General features: G+C 41.4%; 1 long non-coding RNA gene across 5 annotated transcripts in view; it reads right to left on the bottom strand.

Moving 5' to 3' along the window:
* Positions 1 to 17,486, bottom strand: part of LOC105475718 (uncharacterized) — a 34,307-nt gene extending 16,821 nt beyond the window's left edge. For 2 of the 5 annotated variants that reach the window (XR_983595.2, XR_983597.2), the window contains exon 1: positions 6,910 to 7,011. This is a non-coding gene — a long non-coding RNA (uncharacterized lncRNA). The other 3 variants (XR_983596.2, XR_003016582.2, XR_011622245.1) reach the window with 3 other exon arrangements.
* Between the last annotated feature and the right edge of the window lie 7,953 nt (positions 17,487 to 25,439).

A 25,439-nucleotide genomic window follows, 5' to 3' on the forward strand; every position in this document is an offset into this window, starting at 1 on the left:
CTCATTAGCAGTCTGTACCGGTGTCTTTTTCAAAGGAAACCATACTTACCCCTGTGGTGTCAGAGGGAAAAATGAACACACAGGGACATGGCAATAACCATAACAATAAAGGTAATATTGCTGTGCCTGTCACCTGAGTGTGACAGCATGCATCAAAAACATTAACTTTCTCATTTTCAAATCACTCTTGTGAGGTAAAGAGAGGTGGAATGCTTCTCATAAGCCCTCTTCCACTGCAGCATGAGGAAAGACTTTTTGCTTCTTAGCAAAGAAGCAGCTAAGGCATATCCAACTCAGCATCTCAGATACCACAAAGACCTCAACTAATCACCAGAAGATCCAGCTCAAAGCTCCACCTCTGAAGGGAGAGAACCCCCTTCCTCAGGGCACAGCCCCACAGCATCCCGCAATGCTGCGGCACCACGTCGTCAGTGCCAGGCAGGTGCTGAGGAGGAAGGTGGTAGGAGGAAGCCCAGCTTACCTGTGTGAGCCAGGGCAGGGATGGCTGCAGGAGGGTTCCCTCATCTCTGTATTTATTTACTCCTCTTTATTGTGCCTTCTCCCCACAGGGGTTTCTGAGAAAGGGATTCAAGTCCCAGGGTCAGATGGCCTGCTGGGATCCCTAATAAAAAATTATTTCACAAAGTAAAACAGTAACACTTGGAATTCTTCCTTTCTTGTCATGGTCCTGGTGCTTTATATAATCTGAACTAGGAGAACATAGGGCCGTGTGTGTGTGTTTGTGTGTGAGAGAGAGAGAGAAAGAGAGACAGAGAGAGCAAAAGAGAGAAAGACAGACAACAGAGAAGAGAGAGAACTAGCCAAAAGCTGGCTCTCAGACCCCAGTCATATCCTCCCTTGCCATTTACTTGGGATATCAGCTAAACTCAGTGCTCCAGGGACCAGTGGTCTCCAGATCGCCTTTGGGTCCTCTCCTCCCCCACCCTCACACCCTCTAGTGAACTTTCAGAAAAGCATGGAAGTCATCCTGCTCCCCACACATCCAGCCAACTATCTGGACTCTGGTGGTCACCATGTGCAATCACCACCTCCGCTGCATGAATGGTACTTTCACCACCTGAGCGACACAGGCTTCCCATTCAACGGGCAGCGTCCGCCTGTATTTAACATTAGCTGCTCAATAATAACCCATTGAAGGAGTAGGCCCTATGATGTTTGTATAAGGAGACGGGCAGTGAAGAAAAGCCTCCATGCGCTGAATTCAAGAAGGGGGATATTTCTTTCCTACTATAAACAGAAATGATTATAAAACCAGAGCCCAGAAAGAGCCCCTCAGCCTTCACTTTGGCATGAGGGGGTTTTGTTTCTCTGTAAGGCTACCTCTACATGCTGACTTCTCCAAGTTTTTCCTGCATTCCAGGGAGGGAGATAGAAACCAAAGCAAATAAAGTGCCCCCAAAGGGCCCTCTCCTCCCTCTGAAAAGCTTCTATTTTTAATTCTCTGCAGCTTTTAAAACAGTCAAATGGGGAGGTTTCAACAGTCTGTGGTGGAAGAGGATGCCTGCCCTCTCTAAGGACACCCACTTTAGATAATCCCGGTTGGCCACGGGACACCAGGGCCAGGGCTGGGCAAAGGGGTTTTCTTGGCAGTTTCTTTTCAGCACATTTCTGTCATCACAAAGTAACTTTTAACAACTGTGTTTTCCTCTCTACAAATGAGAAGAAGGCAGATTTTGAGCGGGTGGTTCACTGCATGCAAAGTGTACCTGCTTCCCCCATAGCGTCTGGCTCATGCTACAAGTGTGTTTTACTGGCGCTTGGTGCTTTATAGAGATGCTAAACTGGAAACCAGGGATTCCTAAGCTCCCTGCAAAATTTCTCACATTCACCCCACATCCACCTCACCAGGTGGGTGGCAATCATGAGCCCATCATTTTCAGGCAGGGAAATGGGCAAAGCCAGAAAAATGGCAAGTCGTTTTCCCAAGCGTGTCTTGGAGGATGTCTTGGAGGATGTTAGCAGGAAGAGTAAACATTTCTTCTCTGACTCTGTCCGGCTTGTGGCCTCGTGGCTACTCTCTCCCAACCACACAATCCTGACTGTCACCCCGTGAGCATCTCTTAAACCACATACCATGCACTCTGACCCTTCAAAGCCTGAAGTGCCCCCACACAGGTCTCCTGAGGTTGAAGCAGCTTTGGGCACCCGTCGCATGGTGAGCACAGAAGAGCAGGATTGCGGAGGATTTCCTCTGCTTCCTCCTAGGCCACCTTTGCAGAGCTGTCTCTAATACCCACAGGGCCTACTTTCAAAAGGACATATTTAAAGCAATTGGCCATAGAAAGCTCTAGATCCAAATAACCTTTCAGGGTTCTTAAGGACAGGACTTGAAGCTTGGGGAGGAAGCAGCAAATGAGCTCCAGGTGTGAAGGGGATGAGACATACTCCAATGCAGTGGAGAGGTAGGAAGCCCAGATTTCAAAGTTATTTCTACCTCCTAAGTTACAACCATTACATCAAGAATTTAAATCTTTAGCCAAAATGCCCTATTTCCGAATACAGATTTTTTCGTTGGCAAAACCCTACTTATAAATGTCTCCTGAGCTCTCCTCTCCAGCTTTTAGAACTCAACCAAAGCCCATTTTACATGAATGAAGGAACAAAGCAGTAGGAAAAAAAAAAAAAAAGAATGAATGTGCCTGTCCATCCTTTGTCCTATGATTTTTTTATCAACTTTGAATCCAGCAAAACCTAACAATAATTCAGCCGTGAACTTGCTGCATAAACTGGAGAAATTTGGAGCATATGTTTCCAATTCATTTACACTTGGCTCATCAAAATATGTTGCACTTAAAAAAAAAAAAGCTATCTGATGTTTAAGGAATTGTTTCCACCTTTTAAAATAAGCCTTTCTCAATTCAAAACAGGAAGCTGCAGAATGCTAAGAGAATAGAAACTCAAATACAGGAAGGTTCAGGGACGGTTCAAAACTCAGAGCCATGAATTTAGAGAGGGTTCAAAAGTTGGCAGCATGAACCCTCTCATCCCCATCCACAAATAATAAATATCACAACAAGGAAAAGGAGAAAGGAGAAAGCCACTGGAAAGCCATAACTTATCCTGGCTCCAGACTTATAGTTCTCTCCAATAAACCAGGAGTTCTCGGAGAACTTAGGTTGTGCTGCCTGCAGGGAGCTGAGCTACTCTTGTGTCATAAATTACCTTGCTGGGGATAAACTTTCCTGCAGGTTCAACAGACAGGCAGCTCTGCAAGACCCATCACCCAGCTCCGTGCTTCCTAAATTATACTTCATCTGGTTGTGACATCTGAAAAGCTAGAGGGAGAATGATCACCCCAAATTTGACCTTCCTATGCCACTAGGTCTTTTAAAAAATAATAATAATAACTACATCAAGGGAAAAAAGATATAATAGCATCCTATTTGAAAACACAAACGGGTAAAAAATAGAGCTTCCTATACACCTCCCCAAATTATAGTATGATGTTTTCAAACTTGTCTACGCTAAAGGTTTTTTTAATTACAATGTGACCCTAAGTTCTTCCCCAACTGAAATAGCAACAGTGAAGCTTAAAGTCATTGAAGTGAGAGCAGCAGGGATTAACTTTTCCCCTCCTTTCTTACTTTGCAATCAGCAACAACCGCATTCCAGTTTTCCAGTTGTATTCAGATGTGTACACACAGACAGACACATGCACTCAAACATCTGAGAACCCAGACTATTTAAGGAAGTGGCTACAGTGCCTTGAAATGTGATCAAGCCTCTGAGAACAGGTATCAAGCCAAGAGAAATAACTCTCATTCGTAAAGAGTTCTCTAATAAATCAGAAAGCCTTTTCTTCCACAAATCACCTGACATGTTTAATTTATCTGCTTTGACAGAATTGTGGCAAGCAGATTGACCACTGGCACAATTAGAATGGGCCTTTGTGACCAAGGGCAGGATATCAAGCATGGAAAGGCACAGAAAAGGAATACACACAGTAGGTATCCTATAAATGTTTGTGGGCCAGCTCCGTGTGATGGAGGATGCAAAAGAAGAGAACGAAGATTTCAGATTTCACAGGTTTACAACACATCGAGCCAATGCATAGACACAGTAACCAGTCTTATTTAATCCAAGAAATTTAACTTAACTGGTTTGCTTCTTCCTGGAATTTGGCCTCAGTCATAAACTCTAGGGAATTGCAAAGGCTTATTCATTGTTGCTTCTGCATTTTACTTATGGAATACAAGATTTACAAGGAAGAGTAGGAGGAAATGTACTCTTTCTAATGTCTGCACCTTCTGAACTTGCGAACGCAGTGGATTTATTAGTGTCAGCTGGCTAACCTTGCATCTGGTCATACAATTTGTTTTGAAAGAAAAACTTTTACCTGGAGGAAAAAAAACACACCTTGATCCTGCCAACAAAATGGCTTTTAAATACCTACACTTTATTTATTAAGGAAAAACGACCACAGTTACTAGCCCAATGTTCCCTTCCCTGCACCAGCTGCTACACTCTAATTACCAAGGCTCCCCTGGCATCGAACAAGAAGAGACTGTCTTCACTTCACTTCTAAATCTTTATGTAAAGTAGGGCTAAACTATCACCAGTTATACAGGTGAGTAAACTGAGACACGGACAGAGATCAACTTATTTTCTTCAAAATTAGCTAGTGGCAGGGCCTAGGCTTACACCCATTCTGGACTCCAGGTGCATGTTTTCAACTTCCTTGCGAGGCCACCTCTGTGTGAGCCCAGTTCCATCACTCTTCTTGCAGCAAGAAGATTATTACTGAATACCCAACGGGCATTCAACTTATCATTGATCATATACATATACCTTAATTATTTTTGTTCATTTACCTTTTCCTATTTTAAGATAATTGAAATATAATACACATAAATAAAAGTGCCTAAGTATTCAGTCTCATGAATTTTCCACAAGGTGCATGTGAATCAACAACCAGATCAAGAAACAGATCATTTGAACCCAGAAGCCCCCTCCTTTTTACCCTCTTCATTATACTCCTGTCTTCATTCCCAGCCAATATATGCCTTTCCTTTTGTTGGTGGCAGTAATAAATTTGGTTATAAGCACATGCTTTGGAAGAGATTATCTGGGTTGAAATCCCTTTTATAAACTTTGTGTCCTTGGGCAGGTGGCTTAATTTCTCTGTGCTTCAGTTTTCTCATCTCTAAATTGGAATTTTTTTGGGGGGAGTGGGGGGACAGAGTCTCTCTCTGTCACCCAGGCTGGAGTGCAGTGGCGTGATCTTGGCTCACTGCAAGCTCCGCCTCCTGGGTTCACGCCATTCTCCTGCCTCAGCCTCCCGAGTAGCTGGGACTACAGGCACCCGCCACCGCGACCGGCTAATTTTTTGTATTTTTAGTAGAGACGGGGGTTTCACCATGTTAGCCAGGGTGGTCTCGATCTCCTGACCTCGTGATCTGCCCGCCTCAGCCTCCCAAAGTGCTGGGATTACAGGTGTGAGCCACTGTGCCTGGTGTTAAATTGGAATATTAATAGAAACTCATGAGATCATGGGGAAGATGAAGGGCTATAATATGTATAAGAGCTCAGGAAAAGGTAAATAGAAAAACTCAGGGTAAACCCTCAGGAAGAACCAGCTGTTATTACTGGAACATTTCTCCTCATTCTCAGAGACTTTCCAGGGAAGACCAATAAGATGCAAAGACAGTAGAGCAAGGTAGATGGCAAGGGAGAGGGAGATAGAGTAATTCAATTAAGCATGTGTCTTACGTCAGTATGAAAAATAAATCCACCTCTAGGCTAGGGAGAGGATGAGAGATGGACAGGTTGAGGAAGAGCTCACTAGACAGTTTGCCAGTCACATAGAATCAAGTTTCTAAAGTAAAACTCTTATTTGAAACATAATGTATTTTCTCATCAGTCCTACTAATGCCCCGTATGTGTGCAAATACACATGCCAAAGATGATAGGCACGAGTGCTCTTTTAGATCACCCATGGGCCTTCCACTCCCACCATGACTCCTAATAGTCTAGAATTAGATGTATATTTGCTAGCTTCCTACACTAAAAAGAAAAAGTGTGTAATTTTTTCCATCCAATTCACAGCTTAATTCCTTCTGCCTACTATACTTCATTAACTAGGCCATTTTGACTGACAATGCAAAAATCTCTATTTGACATAGCTTTTTAAGTAGAACAGATTCAGGCATTTTTTTTCCATGTTACATTTCTTCACATTTTGAATCACTTAAAATATTTTTGATCCATTTCATTTAGCACTTTTCAAAATTCTCTGCAGTGTAAATCATAGGCAATAGGTAGCTTAAAGCACAGTTTCCAAGAAGCCAGTTGCCTCAGGAAAATAAAAATACAGGATAGATAATTTGCCATGCAAATTTCTTTTTATGTATTCTCACTGAAACAATGCATTTGCTGGAACTTCTTTCTTAGGTCTGCATGTTTTATGTAGACATCAAAATATTCAACCAAGTTATAAAAGTCAAAAAAGAAAAGAGAAAGAATAAAAACATCTTTCATGTAATATTAAAAATGGCAAACATTCAAGCATTCAATATTCATTTGAATAATGAGTTGACTACTGTAAAGAATTAACATAGTTTAGATTCTCAGCAGTATCAGGCAGATTGAGGTCTGACATATTGACATTATTAAGTTGCAATAGGATTTAGGAACACTCAAAATAGACAGGAAAAGAGACCCATGCTTGGTTTCTTCCCTCCCTCCCTCCCTCTCTCCCTCCCTTCTCTCACTCTCTCTCTCTCTCTCCCTCTCCTTACCCTCCCTCTCTCTTGCCTCTGCAGTTTTTCTTTTTTTGCAGTGTTTGTTGTGAAGTAAACAGATCAGAGATGAATATTAAACTCTAATACGCTGTGCACTCTTAAGCTCTAATAGATCTTTTTTTAGTGCAATAGAGATAATGTTACTTACAGGGCCTTTCAACAACGTGGCCATATGGCTGGCCAGACCCTCTGTCTAAAAGGAACAAAATGCTTCCTTCCTGGGTGGCTGGCTGTGGGCTGGAACAGTACATGATGTTCAAGATAAGAAAACGGAAGTTCCTTGTGCTGAGCTTAACCAAATGAGGTAAAATAAGAAATGGAAAGACAATGAGAAGCTGCCTTATTTGCAGCCTGTGTCAGAGCCAGCGCAGGGATTTGGAGTGGAACAGCATCTCTCTCAGTCATAAGCGGGAAGGCCTTGTCCCAGCTCCTTAGCTCCATGTAGATATAAATATGAGATGAAGCTGCTTTGTTACCTTTTAGGGATATTGCAAATACCACAGAGATCATTATAAACTGATTCTTCATGCCCTTGAGCTTGCTGTGTAAAATAAATTGAGCCTGTAATTTCCTGTTCAGTGGCTAAAGATTCTGTCTACCCATTTCTAAGGCCAGTGATCCCCCTTTGAAGGGTCTCTCCAACCCTTTAGAAACTAGATCTACCCTACACAGGACGCTGGTGACCATCTCAGCCATGGCACTTGCCCTCCAGACTTTGCAGTGCACCACATGCCCAGCCTCTGCCCCAAGAAGCTCCAGCCACCACTGCCTTCTTCTGAGCCTTCGTTTCCTCATCTGTAAAACAGGGAAGACATTAGTTTCTGCCTGATGGGGACACTTGTGCTCAGATTCTCTTTATGTGTCCAGCCGGCTGCAATCTATAGGTGATCAGGACAGCAGGCATACCTGGCCGTAATCAGCTCTGTGACCCTCAGCAACTTATGTAACTCTCTGGGTCTCCGTTCTGTCATCTGTAAAATGGGAATAATTAGACTGCCTCCCAGTGCTGTAAGAAGAGTTCAATGGCATATAACTCTCAGGAAGCCATTGCTAAGTAAAACAAAAGGGGCCTCCTTCTCGCCTCATTCCTTCACTTTCCTCCTTGACCCATTCCTCATGCTGTCTTCTAGGATGGGGCCCTCCAATTAGTCTTTCAGGTACTCCTTTCATTAAACATTTTTGAGCACAGTCACCAATATATATTTATATATTTATAAATTTTATGCCTATAGTGCTTTGTTAATATGCTCTGTGCATTCTGAAAACACACGCATACTACACAGAAGTTTTAAAAGAATGAGGTAAGAAAGTCAATAGAAAAAGGAATATAATCATTATATTCATGCAGCTCCATCTAGGGCTGTCTAGCCTCTTCTGCTCTCCAGCCTCCCTGGCCCTGCAGGAGAAGTGTTCTCCTATGGGATCCTGGATATCCCATCTTCTTGGGAGAGTTGCATACACCATAACCCAAGCATGGCGTCACCGGTCTGGATGAGCCTCCATTCTCAACACAGTAGCATGATCCCAGGTGAGAGTCAGCTTCATGGACATGTGATCCACACAGTGCCATAGGGCCTCATGCTTGAGAGGGTGCCATGCTTGGTGAATTCTCAGATGTTGCCGTCTTGAAATTCTTAATAATTCTATCTTTGAACTTGTGCTTTGTAGGCGAAGTCTGATGGGACAACAGAACATATATGTGAGCAGAGAAGATATGCACAGTACATGTGTCCACTGTTTCTTGCTGTCCCATTCATATGAATTGTTGGTGATGCCTCATGAGCACAGCAATTCTAGCGGGCCCACCTGGCGTGAGAGTTCAGTGAGACTCCAAGTGAATACAAGGTGAGCATATTATGGAAGCTACCTGCTTCCAGAGTGTGGTAGAATACACATGTTTCGAGAAGTGAAATAAAAACAGTGGAGTTTTATGCAATGTTTCCACTGTTCTGGCCAGAATCAAATACCTATGCACATACAAGCTATGAAAACCGAATTGTATATTTTCAGTGATTCTGCACACATGCTCTTACATTTTCATTTAAAACTGACATTATACAATATAAAGATAAATGGGAAAATTTGTGCCAATAATTTAAAACTGTAATTTTTCTTTACTAAAAAATGACATCAGATAGCAAATAAATAACATCATGACAAGAGTAGAGAAAGAAATATGGAAGAAAGAAACAAAGTTTTCTATTCTGGTACCTTTAACGCACTTCTTTAATGCTTTTTAAACAAGGTGCCCCATACTTTTATTTTACACCATAACCGGCTCTGCCCCCAGTCCTCTGACTCATGTCCACCATAACTAATGTGTCTCTATGAGGAATGAGTCCTCCCTACCATCTCCTCTTACTGGAAGAAGGGGAGAAGGCTCTCCATTCTGCCCTGAGAAATAATTTGTCCTTCCAAGACCACAGTTAATCACATTCAATTGACGACATGCTTCATATTTCACTTATTCATTCAACAAGTATTTGTGTATGTATTGACTCTAAATGTAAATAATATAATGTTAAACATTTGCTCAACGGAACTGGTACTGATTTTACCCTGTTTCTGACAACAGCAGAAAGTTCTTGCTGAAATGTCAAGATCTCAGTTTAAAAGAATTCTGCTGTTGAAACTTGAGGACTGAGCTCTGGATCATCTACCCTTCAGAATCCTTTACCTATGCCCAGAAGCTAATGATTTCCAGAGGTGGCCACAGCAAAGAATTCATAGGAACATTGGTCATTGTGTCAAAAGTCATGTCAAGAAGGGAAGGTCACAGGTTCCAAAAATTCCAGAGGTGAAAAGTCACTCTTACAAATACCGTGTCCTCCACTTTCAGCACATTGTGGTATGTGCTTTATCATAATTTGATGGGCCACCAGCTGTCACCAAGGCAGACATCATCCAAATGAAGTTCTTCAACCTCCACTAGCCAGGTGTCACTTTTACAGCTTGGTTGACACTCTCTGCCAGGCATGGACATGGGTCAGGTTTTTGCCTCTGGAATGGACTAAGTCAGTGGTTCCTGAAGTGTAGTCTAGGAACACCTGGGGGTTCCTGAGACCCTTCCTGTGGGTTTATGCAGTTAAAACTATTTTCGTAATAAACCAAACTGTTATTTGTTCTTTTCACTCTTCTCTCATGAATTTTCACTGTAGTTTTCTAGAGGCTACATGACAAAGATTTCATTGTTCTGATGGCTAATGGAATGGGTATGCTTATATTTCGAAAATTTTTCTTTTCTTTTTTTTTTTTTTTTTTTTTTGAGACGGAGTCTCGCTCTGTCGCCCAGGCTGGAGTGCAGTGGCTGGATCTCAGCTCACTGCAAGCTCCGCCTCCCGGGTTCACGCCATTCTCCTGCCTCAGCCTCCCGCGTAGCTGGGACTACAGGCGCCCGCCACCTAGCCCGGCTAGTTTTTTGTATTTTTTAGTAGAGACGGGGTTTCACCGTGTTAGCCAGGATGGTCTCTATCTCCTGACCTCGTGATCCACCCGTCTCCGCCTCCCAAAGTGCTGGGATTACAGGCTTGAGCCACCGCGCCCGGCCGAAAATTTTTCACTTTTAATATCTAATATAGTTAATATTTATAGATATAGCCCAGATAAGCATAAGCTCTCTGAAGTCATCAACAACTTTAAGAATGTAAAGAGGTCCTAAAAACAGAACATTTCAGAAGTACTGGACTAAGTGAAGCAGGTATCCATTACCGTTTTCATTTCTTCAAAGACAGGTCTGCCCTCTTATTTCCCAGATAATTCCTTCTCACAGTCCCAGCAATGACTAGTGTGATCCTTACAACTCACCACGGAGACTGTCATGCCAATGACTAGTGGGCAGATAACTATAATGGAGCCTTGGTCACTTTGGCAAACAGAATACTAAAAATGTACAGCTATAGGACTTTGCAAAGTCACGCATCACATGACATAAGCCGCAAACTACCCTGAGTATAATCAACAGAATTTTAAACTGTTTTAAATTTTAAACTTCTTTTGCATAAAGAAGGATGTGGTATATATTAATTTTTAAAGTGCATTTTTAAAAACCTGGTTTTCCCAAACCAAAAAAAAAAAAAAAGAAATTAGTTGAATAAATTGCATCTGACAGAGCATATCCTTGGAGAAGGAAATCCCTACTACCTCCTAAAGAATGTCTTCAACACATACACGAAACCCTTCATAGACACATATGGTAGTTAATACACACCTGTTACAGAACAACTGATGCTTTTACCTTTTCATGAACTATGAGTCATCCCCCTGCCCTAGAGAGTATTATCTGAGCTTCATAAATATTGATCATACTCCCTAAATTCTAACAGGTGGTTTCCTCAAATACGAGTACTACTTCCCAACCTCACCCTTTATTTTCTATATTTAGTCACAATGTATTTGTTGACTACCACAGAAGAAAGAGATATTCCATATAAATGAGTATTCTGGATCACTGAAGTTTAGCCACTTCAAATCCCAAGACATTTATTCATTCAAAAACATTCCTGGACCGTGAGCTGGGCCTTGAGACTACCACGACGAATTAAGCAAAAAGTCCCCTTAAAATTGCTTATATTCTAACAGATGTTGAATAGAGTCTGTCCTAAAATTTATTCCAGTCATCTTAAAAGTGGTGTATGTGAAGAAAAGATTAGAACATCTAATTTAATCTTTATCTTATTTTGGGGTATGTTTTATTATATACACAATATATTCATTTAATAGCACATGCATAAATTTTAAATAAGTAAACACACATCTATTGAGAGTGAGCACCCCCAAATTTTTACTGATGGGATGTGCAGTTCTCAAGGGTTAGCGACACTGACTGAACATACACTTTTCTAGGCCTTCTTTTTAAGAAAAGGGGTCAGTTATCCTCATGAACACTTCCTCAATCACTCAGCAGCTGCATGGGCGTTTGTTGGAAAATTAGAATACGCTCTAAGCAGGTCTGGCTGTCAGGGAATTTAGAGACGACTGACCTTTTGTTTTATAAAAGAATCAGGGCCCCGAGTACTAAGTGACTGCCTAAGCGGTTTCGCAGTTTGGTGAAGGAGTTAGCAGTGATTTCGAAAATGGGAATGTGAGTTAGCACTGCAGTGGGTGGAGCCATGTGAAAATGCAGGTCCTGGGCTGAGGATACAGATGTTTTTGGTCAGAATCTCCCAGTTTGTTATTTTCAGCAAGCTCCCTGGGTGATTCTCAAACATTCTCTGATTGGAGAACCGTGGGGGTTGGAAGAGGCTGAGGTCTCCGCATGAGCTGGCTCCCTCTCACACGTTGTCTCAACTTTTAGAGCAGGAACTATGGTGTTCAGTACCACAACGAGCCCTCAGGGCTTTCCAGATGTGTGTGACCCGATATATATGGCTGTGGAGAGCTGATTTTGCTAATTCTGGGACCACTTTCTCGGGGCTTGTTTCTGATTCTTCCTTTGATGTCAGGCTGTTGGCCATAATTTCTTACTGCCTTCAGTGTTATCCCTACCAATCTCTCTTACCTCCTTCTTTGGCCCCCTCCAGTTTTCTACTTTTAATTCATTATGGGCTGAGAGACTACATATATTGGCTTGTTAGGAGTATGTGTTAATTACAAGTCAATCAGACATAGTTAAAGTGCATTGATTTGTGACTGGTGTTTCCGCTGCTTCGAGCCTGTTTTGCTTCCTTCCTCTTTCTCAAGCTGAATTCCAGAAGGCGGAGGTTGGGGGACGTCTGACCTCTGGTTAAGTGGGGCACTAGGATATTTACTTTCTTGTCACCTTTCACTGCTGTCAAAGCTCAGAGTCTGGTTGGCCCCCAGAGGAGCCAGTGTGCCTAATGATTCAGGACACTTGGGTCTACCCACTCCTCCATTTCTCTAAGCTCAAAGTGATTTACGGGAAGAACAGGAAGAGGGGATAGGAACCAGGAAGCAAGAGGAAAGGCCTACTCTCCAGGGTGGACCAGGAAGTAGGAATCAGCTTCTCTGAGAGACACACTAATTTCCAGTTCAAGAAGGGTCTAGGTCTGTCTCCCTCTAAGACCTGCTGGGGCATCTGTCATGAAATGCCACATTAAACTGCAAGGGTTCGTCTTGCTGGGGGTGAGAGGGCTTCTCTAGCCTAGAAGGCATAATCAATATATTTAACACCAAAGTTCATTCCATGCAAAAATACTGCTATTTTCTAAAACATTTTCAACATATAATAATATCCTTATAGCCTAAGCTTTATTTGGCTGTGATGCAATTGTTGAATGACATCAGGACAATTATAAAGATCATAAAATTTTCATCTTCATCTTATATTAGGAAATAAAAATTAATTATCCTCACAATGCCCCAGGATCCTTCACTCTCCCTTCATTATACATAAACATACCATCTTTTGAGTAGAGAAAGCTCTGTCTTTCCAAAGTTAAAAAATGACAAAAATCAACCCAAAGTCAATGTTATTTTATTTCATGGGGTTCTGTGCTTCTTGTGAGCTAATGTCTTGTTTTTTTCCAGAAAAAGAAATAATGTCTTTAGCTAATGTCCCAGGTCAGGACATGCTTGACTAAAGATGAAGTGTGTGTTAATTTTGTTAAAAATGGGGTTTTGAGAAGAGGCAAAAAGCAAAAGGTACTTGTACACGGGGAGGGATCATACTGATCCATTTTCAGTGCTTAATTACAAATCTGCTCCAACTAATTTCCTTATTGTGCCCACAGCTGCTATTCTTTTGTCACCAGTTTGTTTTTCTTTGAAAGTCTGAAAAGCATCAAGGCTCGCCCTGAAAGGCATCAGAAGCAGAACTAAGGTCCCAGATGCCTCATTACTGGTCTCGTTTGCAGGCCTGTTTGGTTGTTTATGTCTTGCATTCAAATCATTTATTTTGTTCAGACCCTCTTTTGCTTTGAAAATGACTTTAGGACACTGAACCGCTTTTTTCACTCAACCGTTTGCTTGCTGGGTAACAGGAACATCATGGTTTAATTAACATCACAATTTCTCAATAATCTCTAGGCAGGTCTTGCTCAGTAAATATCAAAAAGTTTAGAGTTCCAAAGACTTTCACAATGACCCAGGGGTCTGAGTATCTTTGTTGGAAAGCAAAAAACGTTGCTCATATGAAGTCATAGTGATTTTGGAAGATTTTCATCTGTAAGTCTTCATGTCATATAGAACGGCTTGGAACTTGCAAAGGCTTTGCTTTCTCAGCCAGGAAGTTTGGCTGCTAAAAGCAGCTAAGGCACTTGGTGGGTTGAGGGTGCAAGGGGTATTAGTAAAATACACTATATTGCAAGCAGCATGGTAGAAAGCTTAAATGTTTGTTCCCAGGAGTTAGAGAGACCTAGGTTCAAATCCTGGCTTGGGCAAGTTACCTTATCCTCTTGAGGCTCAATGCTCCCAAATGTAAAAGAGAAATGAGTAGCATCTGACTTCTAGGGTTGTAATGAGAATTACATTAGCTAATGCTTGGAAATCACTCCAACTCAATAAACAAGAGCTATCATTATTACCATTATTAATATTTGTTTCTTGGAAGAAGAGCTTAGTTGTTCGGCTAAATATTTCTGGGTTTTTTCTGGGTAATATCAGTATTGTGAAAAACAATGTAAGCTGATCTCAAGTGAAAATTGTTATATTAACTAATCTAGGTAGGATGGCTATATAATTTGTGGTCTAAACCAAGACATTTTAAGAATGACATTGTGTACTATTAATAATTATGCCAGGACAATAGGCACAAATCAGAACCATCCCAGGCAAACCATAACATATTCATCCCTTGCCATAAGGAACCTTGAACCAAAAAATTATTAGAACTAAAGATAACCTTAGATATTTTCTAGCTCAATGCTCCAGTTTTACAGTTGAGGAAAATGAAGTCCAGAGCAGTGAAATAACTCACCCAAGGTCACACAGCTAGTAATTGAAAACCAGGGTCTGGAATTTCAGTCTTTTAATTTTAACTCCAGTGACTGTTCCATAGTATGGCTCTGCTTTCTAATGTCTTCAGCAAGGCTGGGGACTATTTTCCTCCTGTTTCTTCTTCGGGAAGGATCTCAAGCCATCCTACTTTGTTTTCTTCCCTCCACTTTACACCAGAACAGATGACAGCCTGTACAAAACAATCTTCTTAAAAGAAGGCTTGTCATTTTTCTAACCTAAATCCCTCATGCTGTTGTTAAAAACTATTTTCCTTTTTTATTTATTTGGTCATGAGTTGAGAAAGAAAAAGAGCAACTGTTCCCCCTTCTATAAAGGAAATTATTTTTGGTCACTCTTAATTATTATTTGTTTCATTTTCCTTTGGGATTAAAGAATATTTCATTCTAAACCAGAATGCCCTTTTAAATGATTTTTCCAAAACCTATCACCAGGAAACTTTTGCATCTAAGACCCCCGGAAATTACACATGTGAATGCACATCTTTATCCCTGTAAATTACACCACACGTATAATATTGTCATGAATAGATCTCAGAAGCTCTCATTTCAGGTGATTTTGTTGCATTATTTAGACAAGGCAAATATTCCGTAGGGTTTGACTTTAAAGAGATGAGAGAGCCAGATGATCAGAAATCACACATGTCAGGCCCTCCTAAGGTATATCACCAGCTTCTCTCTTTAATGAAGACCACATTTTATAACAATGCTCCTATACAAACGCAAATTTATGTAGATTATTTAGACTTTCGCTTTTATACATCAATCTCCATGTTCCATCCTCCTCTCCTTTTTGCTTTGAAAGAGTGGTTATTCAGGTCATATCTCTCCAGGTTTTATGGTCTGGCATGCCCATAAAGATGACAGGAGGTGCATTTCGCAGACAGCAGCCTTTCTCTCCCCAGGCTGCTTTGTGTTGTAGACGAGGCACCAAAGCAATTGCTATGGGATGGGTCCATACTTTCCTCCTGGATGTGTGGTTCACTGATGAACAAGGCATGAAGCCAGGCAGTCATGAAGCTCCCAGACCCTACTGAGCGTTGGCTGGGTGGAAGAGCCAATGAATACCCTTAAAGGTTATCTTAACACACCGCCGCTAGGCAATATGTTTGTTATGCACATATGTGAAACTCTTTCTACATCTCTGATTAAAAGCCCATTTTTGAAAGAAGGAGCTAAGATATGTAGATGGGAAACTGTGTATTTATAATGAGAACTCAAAACCACCCATGCAGAAAAGATACCAACTTCGTGATGCTATAAGCAATATAAGTTGTGGTTAAGAGTGCAGACTAATGTCAGATGTGAGTTCAAGCCCGGTCTCTACCACCACGTGAATTTGGGCAAGTTACTTATCCTCTCTCTGCCTCAGTTTCTTCATCTGTAAATTAGGAATAATAAAGAGTATCTGCTTCATGGGATTGCTATGAAAAGTAAATACTATGAGGTATGTAAGTCAGTTAGCATAGTAATTGGCATATTGGAAGGTCAAAAGAAATTTTTGCAATAATTTTCTTTTTTATATAATAACAAAAGTTATCTGACATACATACATATATATAGGTTGTTGTTTTATGTATAGTATGTCATAGAGCATGTTTTGGAAGGAAAAGTTAATACAAGAAATATATATATAGCTTGTTATATATAATATATATTATATATTTATATATAGTTTGTTATATATAATATATATTTATAAAATATGTATAATATATTATATATAACATATTATATTATATATAAAATATATATTATATATAACATATATAACATTAACATATATAACATATATAACATTAATATATAAAACGTTAATATATAAAATATATAATATATAATATATATTATATAACAAATTATATATTATATGGTTTATATATATTATATATATAGTTTGTTTATATATATTATATATATATAGTTTGTTTAATAGAAAGCAGCAGAGAAGTTCAGGCTATGGTTAAAGCCAGCAGAAAGTGAGAGATGAGGACAATGATTTTAAGCACCGAGTGGCAGGCACAAGAAGAGACAGAGACAAATGATGATGTAGACATGTGATGCCACATGGCAAAGCGAGAGCAAAAGGGCAGTAAGGAAAGGGCATAGTAAAAAATGCCAATACAATGAGGATCATGTGTGGCAGGCCAGGCTGGTGTGGCATTTGATAAAGTGGCCCTATCTCTATAACAAGATCTTATAGCACCTCTTGTGAAAGGTTGCCTGAGGGCTCCTCAGGAACCTCAGTCTCCAGAACCTAGGAGGAGAGGGGAATCCTCCCAGGACCACCAGGTGTTCCTCCGCAGAGAAGCCAGTAAGCAGTATGTATCTGCCTGTGCATCATACATTCATGTGCCCCCACCCCCACGCTATAACCTCAGCCACAGAGAAACTGCAGCTCTGTGTGTTTAAGAAAACCCCAGGGCCCAACGCATCTGTTTTTCAGCCACGGAGCTGGAAAGCAGAGCTACCCTGCCATGCTCCGCGTCGGTCTGCACTCCATCCAACAGCTAAGAGGGTTAGGGCGGGCTCGAGTTTCATGGCCAGGCACTGAGGCCCTCCAGGTAAATTCCAACTGGTCCATTTCATGTGAAATGTTCCAGCTTGACCAAGAGTCGCTGACCTCGAGAGCAGCCGTTTAACCTCCATTACTTGGTTTATATTGGTTATATTTACATTGGGAACTTGATTAAAGCTGACCTTTGGTGAAAACGGAATCCAATATGTATTAGAAAACCCTCCGCCTTCTCCAGCCGTGTCAGGAGTCATCTGTTTCACGTCTCCCCTAATTGGCTGACTGCATCCACCTCTCTCACTGAATGTGTGCAAAACTTTCCATTTGGTTTTGTGCCTTTGTCCCTCACTAGCACATCTGAAAGTTAACCGGGCTAGGAGCCGCTGCCTGGTTGAGGCTGGGGGCACAGTTAGTCTGTCATAAATAGATCCTATTCCTCACAAAGTGCAGAGAAGGCACTGAATGTCTCCTGGTCTTCCTATTCTAAGGAACCTTGCCCCATTGTGAAGTGATCGAGATGTCCCAACTCCCACCTTCACAAGGACAACTGAGCCCCCTGGGGACGGAAGGCAGCGGCCATTGGCTCAGGATAAAACTCTTCTTCCCACGTGAAAATGTTACCTGTATTGCTTTTCAGATCAATAGATCCGTAAAATTGAAAGGGAGGCTACTTGATGAAATGTTTGTTTGCTGACATGTCCAGAAATTTCTCCTTACCACTGAGTCAGTTCAGCAAGTATTTATCAATTACCTCTTTAAAATGCTGGACAGCCTGGGAGTCGATATACCTTCCAGGAATTTTAAATCTGAGGGCGGTGTGTGTGTGTGTGTCTGTGTGTGTGTGTCTGTGTGTGTTAGGGGTGGAGGCATGAATAGGAAACATGTCCACACACGGAAGTTAAATAACAGTCTCAGGTGATGAAAACACTATTGGCCAGTGCATCAAAAGACCTGGCTTTGCCACTAGCTAGCTTTAATGCCCTTAGTAAGTCACACAACCTCTTGGGCTTCAAGGACTTCAGCAGTAAAGTGGAAGCCTTGGCCCAGAAGGTAAATTAGATAAAATTCAGCTTGACAATATTCTGTGACTCCATCAACAAAGAACAACATAAGGAATGTGATGAAGATAGAAATGTGCTGTTGATTCAAGAGAAAGGGAAGCCATGGGTCACTGGCAGGCATAGAGCACACAGGCACTGGGAGGAGGGTAACAGCACAGAGCATGGGCAATCTGGGAACACTGGTCCTGTAGCCTTGGGTTTATGGTTCCTGCTACAACTACGTAGTATGAGGCACAGACAGTGCAATATTCCTGATAAAATGGATTTCCTTTTGCAGAGATTAGGGGTAAACCTTTCAAATATGGACTGTTTTTCCTGTCTCAGGCATGCAATTTCATGTCATCCTTAACACAATCCTATGAAGCTGGAATTATTATTCCCACTTTCCAGATAAAGCTGGAGACTGAGAGACTTAATTTCCTCTGATCATGTAGAGAACAGAACCAGGATGTAAACTTAACTCTGTTCATTCTAAAGCCCATGCTCTTGTCTGGTGCAGACCAGCCCTCTGTGTTCCCCAAGGAGTCAGTCCAAGTTACACCAGTTTACTACACTAAAGGAGACAGGCGATGAACATTAGCTGTCAGTGTCATTCACCTTGAGCACCACCCACTGAAAAAAACAATAGATGCATGAGCATCCAATCTACCCTCCTACAAAATAAAAGGGCCTGAGCATCTCCAGAAGGCAGGAACAAACAAATGTCTGGAAAGAAATAAAATGGGTTTGCATAGCAACAATTTAAAAGACTATATTGAGAGGAAGAAAGACCGCCAACTGAAAACTATTTGGGGAGCTAGAGTCTTGTCTTTGAACCCAGGAGGCTGTTGGGTGTACACTACAGAATGTAAGGAGGCAGGGAGATTTCTCCCCATTCCTTCTCTCCAGTCCACCTGGCAAAAGCAGCCACTTGCAGTTTGGGCTGACAAGGTCAAGGCCTAAAGAAAAGGTCGTACAAAGAAATGATAAATGTTTGAGGTGATGGAGATACTAATTACCCTGACATGATCGTTACACAATGTATACATAAGTCAAACATCACATTCTACCCCCATACACATGTACAATCATTATGTGTCAAAGAAAAAATAAAAAGAAGAGGTAGTGACTCCTCTTGAAGTCAGCTTGACCGTATTTTCCCCAGCAGGCTCCCCACTGGGGGCAGGACACCCCAAGTGGTATTGACACAGTTCCACTCTGCAGTCCCCTTGGAAGCTGGAAGCCCAGGAGCAGAGCGTGAGTGCTGGAACCAAGATGGCACTATCCTGGGGTTAGGCTTCGGGCACTGGAAGCCAACCCTACAAACAATAGAAAGAAATACCAAATTATGGGAATCATGTGATAAATTAAAATTTCTTTTCAAGATAATGTTCTTTTTTCTATTTCTAGCCAAAGAATCTCTTTTCCCTTATCTAAACAATCAGAGAATTTGGTTCCCTCAAGTCTCAACCTTCCATGTGAAGGTTATTATTGGCTCGGTTAAACAAAGTACTTGTTTGTAATAGATATAAGAGATGACGAAGTCGTTTTGAAATTACACAGTTGGTGTAATAAAACCAGTTAAAACCTTATTTAAAAAATGTCACAGCTGGTCAAATGTATTAATGGCATATGGTTTAGTTTTTTCTTTTTTTTTCCTGCCCCAGAACAATATGTGCATTCTCATTTCACAGAGTGAGTAGAGGATTAATGGAGCAAGATAAACTTTCTGCTGGCTTTTCTTCTAGACAATCTACACTTTCATTAACTGACTCAAGCTTTATTTATCCCTTTCTATGTCTCATCTTCCCCAGTTTGCCATTTTCTTTCCCAAAGCACCCAATTACAGAATTCCTAAAATTCCAGGTAATGTAAGAGATGAATGTTATATCATATAGAGCATGTTTTAGAAGGAGAAGTTAATGCAGAAATTACACACTACATAAACAAAATGCCCACAACTGGCAGACGCAATTATTTTTTCTCCTGTTGATATTACCAACTGTAGTAATAAAGTCAAAAATGTGCCCCAAAGCATAATATTTCGGCTGCACGTAGTCATCATACCAGAAAAGAACATAATTGGATTATTTGTCTCCTCTGAAATCTCTCACTCAAAGCTATACCTTTCCCAATATCTCCTATTAGAGAATTATTTGGCTGTTTTCAAAAGTAATGCATTGACCGAAGTTTTGAAGTCTGGACTTGCCAACGTAGCTGTACCTGTTCAAGTGGGTCATCTCAGAATTGTGCCTGGACTCTGCCTGGAGCTTGGAGATGCCATCTCTAATCTACAACTCTGCCATGTATTTGGTTTTTGTCATAAATGAAGCATGGGGCTGTGCTTTAATTTTCCTTACTGCCCTCTGTCAAGTAATAACCATAAATATTGTCCTGAATCATTAAGTCACAACCTGAAATGTGATCCTGCCCAGCTCCCAATCAGACGGCCATCTGGAAGATGAAAGAAGTCTATTTGGGTTTCGGAATGATCCAGACTCTAATTTGTAGTAACAGTCTTAACAGGCTGTTTCAGAGACATTAACCAGCAACTTGTCTCAAGTTCTCAAGGAAGGCACATTGTCCACAGTTGGAGGCATTTGCTTCAAGCAGAACCGTGAACTGTAACTGTTGGAAAACTACCAGGCTCACCAGCTTTCAATCAAATGCCACATTCTTCCATGGACACTAGATTTCTACCCAAGGGCAAGAATATATGCATAGAGCAAATGCATACATAATATATCTCCAAATATTCTCTATGTCATAAGGAAAGCAAACATTTCAATAGAGGAAAACAAATTGCAGCTTCTACAAGCAGACAACAATGCAACATGATAGATATATAATTTTTGCTATCATCTCAAGGTCACTCTTGCAGGGAAAATAAATTGTACTCTGATTTTGCCATAGAAATAATTTTGTAAACACAAAAAGAAAGTCACTATCTAAAGTCTAAAAACATATGCTTAGATATGAGTACAGTATTGATTAAAAGGACTATTGGCCAAACAATTGCTTTAACTATCTGAACTTCCTGATCATTAGCGATGTAAACAGTATCAATAGGAGATGCCTTTCCATTTCTACTTGACTGTGGATTGGAAAACCAAGTAGAGAAAACAACTGTGAAAAATTATGCTTCTTCTCCAAGTTATACCTAGCACTGTTCTCTCTATGGAGTGAGTTGAATTTAATTTTTGAGCATTGAAAATACACGTAAAAATTAAATGAAGATATTCACTCATAAATAAATGATATTTTAGGCAGGTATGTCAATGGTGACTCGGAGAGAACTAAACAAATGCTAATCAACACAAGAGAGTCTCTTTTCAGCCTTCAGGGAAGGAACTTCCATGCCAACTTTCAGAAACCCTCTTTTTTGCCTCAAAATTTGGTTGGCACCCCTCACGTTCAGTAATTAAAAATATTTATTAATTATTCATTAAAATTAGTGCCATGAAAAAGATAGATTAAAAGAAATTTAATTGTATTTCACATCCTTATTTGAGCCTTTGAGCAAACCAATTATTAAAACATCCATGATATGTGAGACACTGATCATGGGCTGGGTATTAGATAATATTAAGGAATTATTATTAGTCTTGTCAGATGTGATGGCATCATAGCAATTTTAAAAGTCCTTATCCTTTAGAGATATATACTTAAGTATTCATGAGTGAAATGATATGGTGCCTGAGATTTGCTTTAAAATAATAGGTGATGGATGTAATGTAGGTAGATGAAATAAATAATAGTAGGTAGATTAAACAAGAGTGGCAAAATATTAATACGTATTAAAGAGGAGTGGTAGATACCTACAATTCATCATCTTTTTTTCCTACTTTCATCTATACTTAACATTTTTATATTAAAAAATATTTTTTAGTGTATTGAGAACCTAAAGCAGTGGTTCTCAACCAGGGGTGATTTCTGGCTACTACAATTAAGGGGGCAGGGTGGTATCAGCATCTAGTGAGTAGAGGCCAGGGATGCTGCTATACATCCTGCTATGCACAGGACCGACCCACAGCAAGGAATTGGCCCCAAATGTCAATGGTGCAGAGGTTGAGAAAACCTGGCCTGGACAATGTCTTGTTCGGATGGAGTTGATACATAGGTAAAATATAGTCACTGCCTTCATGGAGTTTGCCATCTTACAGAGTTTACCATCTTACAGAAAGAGTTGATACATAGGTAATATATAGTCACTGCCTTCATGGAGTTTACCATCTTACAGAAAGAAGAAAACAAATAACTATCCTACAAGGCACCCTGCACCTGTCTTCTATCATGTCTCTTTGTCAGTGACCTCCAGGAGAGATGGAAGGAAGATTAATTCCTTATAGACAGGCGTTCAAAGGCAGTGCTTTTCATTACTTATTTATAACCCTAGCCTCTGGAAATAAGCTTTTTAAAAGGTCTTTGATAGGAAGGTAATTTAATGGGCTACATTTTAGATAAAGACTGGAATATACACTGTGGAATACTACTAAGCCATAAAAAAGAAGAATGAAATAATATCTTTTGCAGCAACTTGGATAAAGCTAGAGGCAATTATTCTAAGTGAAGTAACTCAGGAATGGAAAACCAAATACCACATGTTCTCACTTATGAGTGGGAGCTAAGCTGTGGGTATCCAAAGGCAGACAGACTGGTATAATGGATTTTGGAGACTCTGAAAAGGGAAGGCAGGAAATGCCATGAGGGAATTTTTTTTTTTTTTTTTTTTTTTTTTGAGACGGAGTCTCGCTCTGTCGCCCAGGCTGGAGTGCAGTGGACGGATCTCGGCTCACTGCAAGCTCCGCCTCCCGGGTTCACGCCATTCTCCTGCCTCAGCCTCCCGAGTAGCTGGGACTACAGGCGGATTTTTAAAAACTACACATTGGGTACAATGTACACCACTCGGGTAATGGGTGCACTAACATCTCAGACTTTACCACTATACAATTAATCTATGTAACCAAAAACCACTTGAACTCTAAAATTAAAAAAAAAAAATTAAGATTGGAAGGGAAGATGTTCTAAACAAAGAGAATAGAGAGTACAGAATGCAAGGGTGTGGAGGTAGTGGAAACTACAATTGGGAGAAATCTCTGGTGAGCCTGCAAAGGAAGCGTCTCCAAGGCACAGGGAGGCATTGGTCGTTATCCTTTCTGTGCAGAGAAGTTGTTCTGGTGTCCTCTCTCCCCCAAGCTACCAGGCGGCATAGTTATAAACATTCCCTTTCACCTCTCCAAACGTGGACATTGCATGCTGGGGACTGAGGAATGGTCCTGCACACCACGGAGGCCTCCGTGCAGGGAAGGGATCAGAAGTAACTGGATCATTTCCGCCAACCACCCAACACTAAACCCACTGAAACCAAGCCACCAGCACTCCCTTATCTCTTCCAGGGAAAGCGTGCAGAGGTCTCCGCTTATTTTTAGAAGCCACTCAGCCATAGGACACATGTCCATAAGAAGAGGAGTGATTGTTCGTGTGGATAAGTGGAGAGGAGAGAGTCACATCCATGGAGGGCCTGATGTGCCAAGCCTGGTCCTAGACACCTCTCATAAAACATCACCTTTAATCCACACACCGGCCCTGAGAGGTAGGTAGCATGAGCCCCACTGCACAGATAAAGACACTGCAACATGCTGAGAAAATGTGACTTTTCCCAAGGTCCTGCAGCTCCTAAGTGGCACGTTTGGGATTCGGAGCCAGAACTCTCTGATTCTAAAGTCACACAATGAGCCGCCCATTCTCCATCCAATCTGTGCACATCAATAACACCAACAGTAACAATGAATGGAGATGCTTCAGGCTGGGAGCTCTTCCTGGCCTTGCTGTGGAGGTGGGCAGTTCAGGTGAAAACCAGTACAGGCTGAGGCTGAAGCCAGGTGGATCAGGAAGGAAGAAACAGGCACCACTGTTTCGAGTCAGGGCTTCCGGAGCAGGGGTTGGCAGCTGTCTCTTGTCTGAATGGAGGAAACTGGACATCCTCAGCCAAGGGCTATGCATTGAGCACCAGCAGTACGCTGGTTTGGGGCTTTGAGAGGCTTATGGTACTTGAGCCTTTGGCCCAGGGGAGTTATCAGGAGGACCAGGAAAGCTGCCAACTCCATGTCAGAGTTCCCAAGCGAGCTCTGGCTAAGGAGCAGTTTGGGTGGTCCAGAATTGGTGCCTTCCCAAAACAAACAGGAGAGGCCTATGTTCCTGGCTAACTCCCACTGTGACCCTAACGTCTGGCACCCCAGGGCACGGCCTGGGCTTAGAGAGCTCATTAGTGCACACAGAAAGGAAGCTGTCCACGTCTGGGCAGAGGGGGTGGAAGAGCAGGTGGGTGGGACGAGAACAGTTGGAAATCACCCACTCCAAGGGACTCAGCTGAGCTAAGTATGGGCAGGGGAAAGGATCCTGAAGCAGGAGGCAGGAACTCAGAGTCCTGTATCGCCTGCTGTGTACCTGTTGGCAAGTTATGAATGCCTTGTGGACTGAGTTCAGTGCTTGTGAGCAAAGACTTACAGTCAGCCAGATTTGGGTTCAAATCTAGCTCTGGCACTAACTAGCTGTGTGACCCTGAGTAAGTCACTCTGAGACTCATTTTCCTTATCAACAAAATGGCCAAAAAGAGGTACTTTCCTTATAGGGCTGCAGTGAGGATTAAACAAGCAATTGTGCGTAGAATACAGGGCCAGGGCCCCACGCATTGTAAGTATTCAATAGATGGTCTAATTTCTTAGTATCATCACCATCCTTATCGATAATGCCACAGGCTCTGCTCTTTCTCAGCACAGGTTGTTGTAATGCTCCAGTGAGACTGTCTACACAAGTGAAAGCATGATGAGGCAGCAAGGCACTGTGTAGACAATGGCCAGACTTCTCAGTAGGGACATGCTGCTCTGCTACCTTATCTTCTCTCCTGGGCTCAAGAAGATGCCCAAAGGAATATTCCCTTGTTGAGGGTAACCAACTGTCTCATGGGGACATAGAGTAAATAATTCTATTTTCAAAGAAATTACATGTCATTGGTTATTGGCTTTTAGCACATAGCTAACAGCAAGAAACCATGTACTCACATAAGAGTTGGGGTTCAGATCATTGCACCCCTTCAAGTAGGATCATAGTTTTGCATTCCTATATTCCTTATCTACTAGCTTCCCCTCCACTTTCAGTTGACTGTCTTAAACAGAGCCTTTCTTGGTACACATTTGTTGGGGAAATGATTTTT

Source organism: Macaca nemestrina, chromosome 4, assembly GCF_043159975.1.
Source record: "Macaca nemestrina isolate mMacNem1 chromosome 4, mMacNem.hap1, whole genome shotgun sequence".
Classification (NCBI taxonomy): domain Eukaryota; kingdom Metazoa; phylum Chordata; class Mammalia; order Primates; family Cercopithecidae; genus Macaca; species Macaca nemestrina.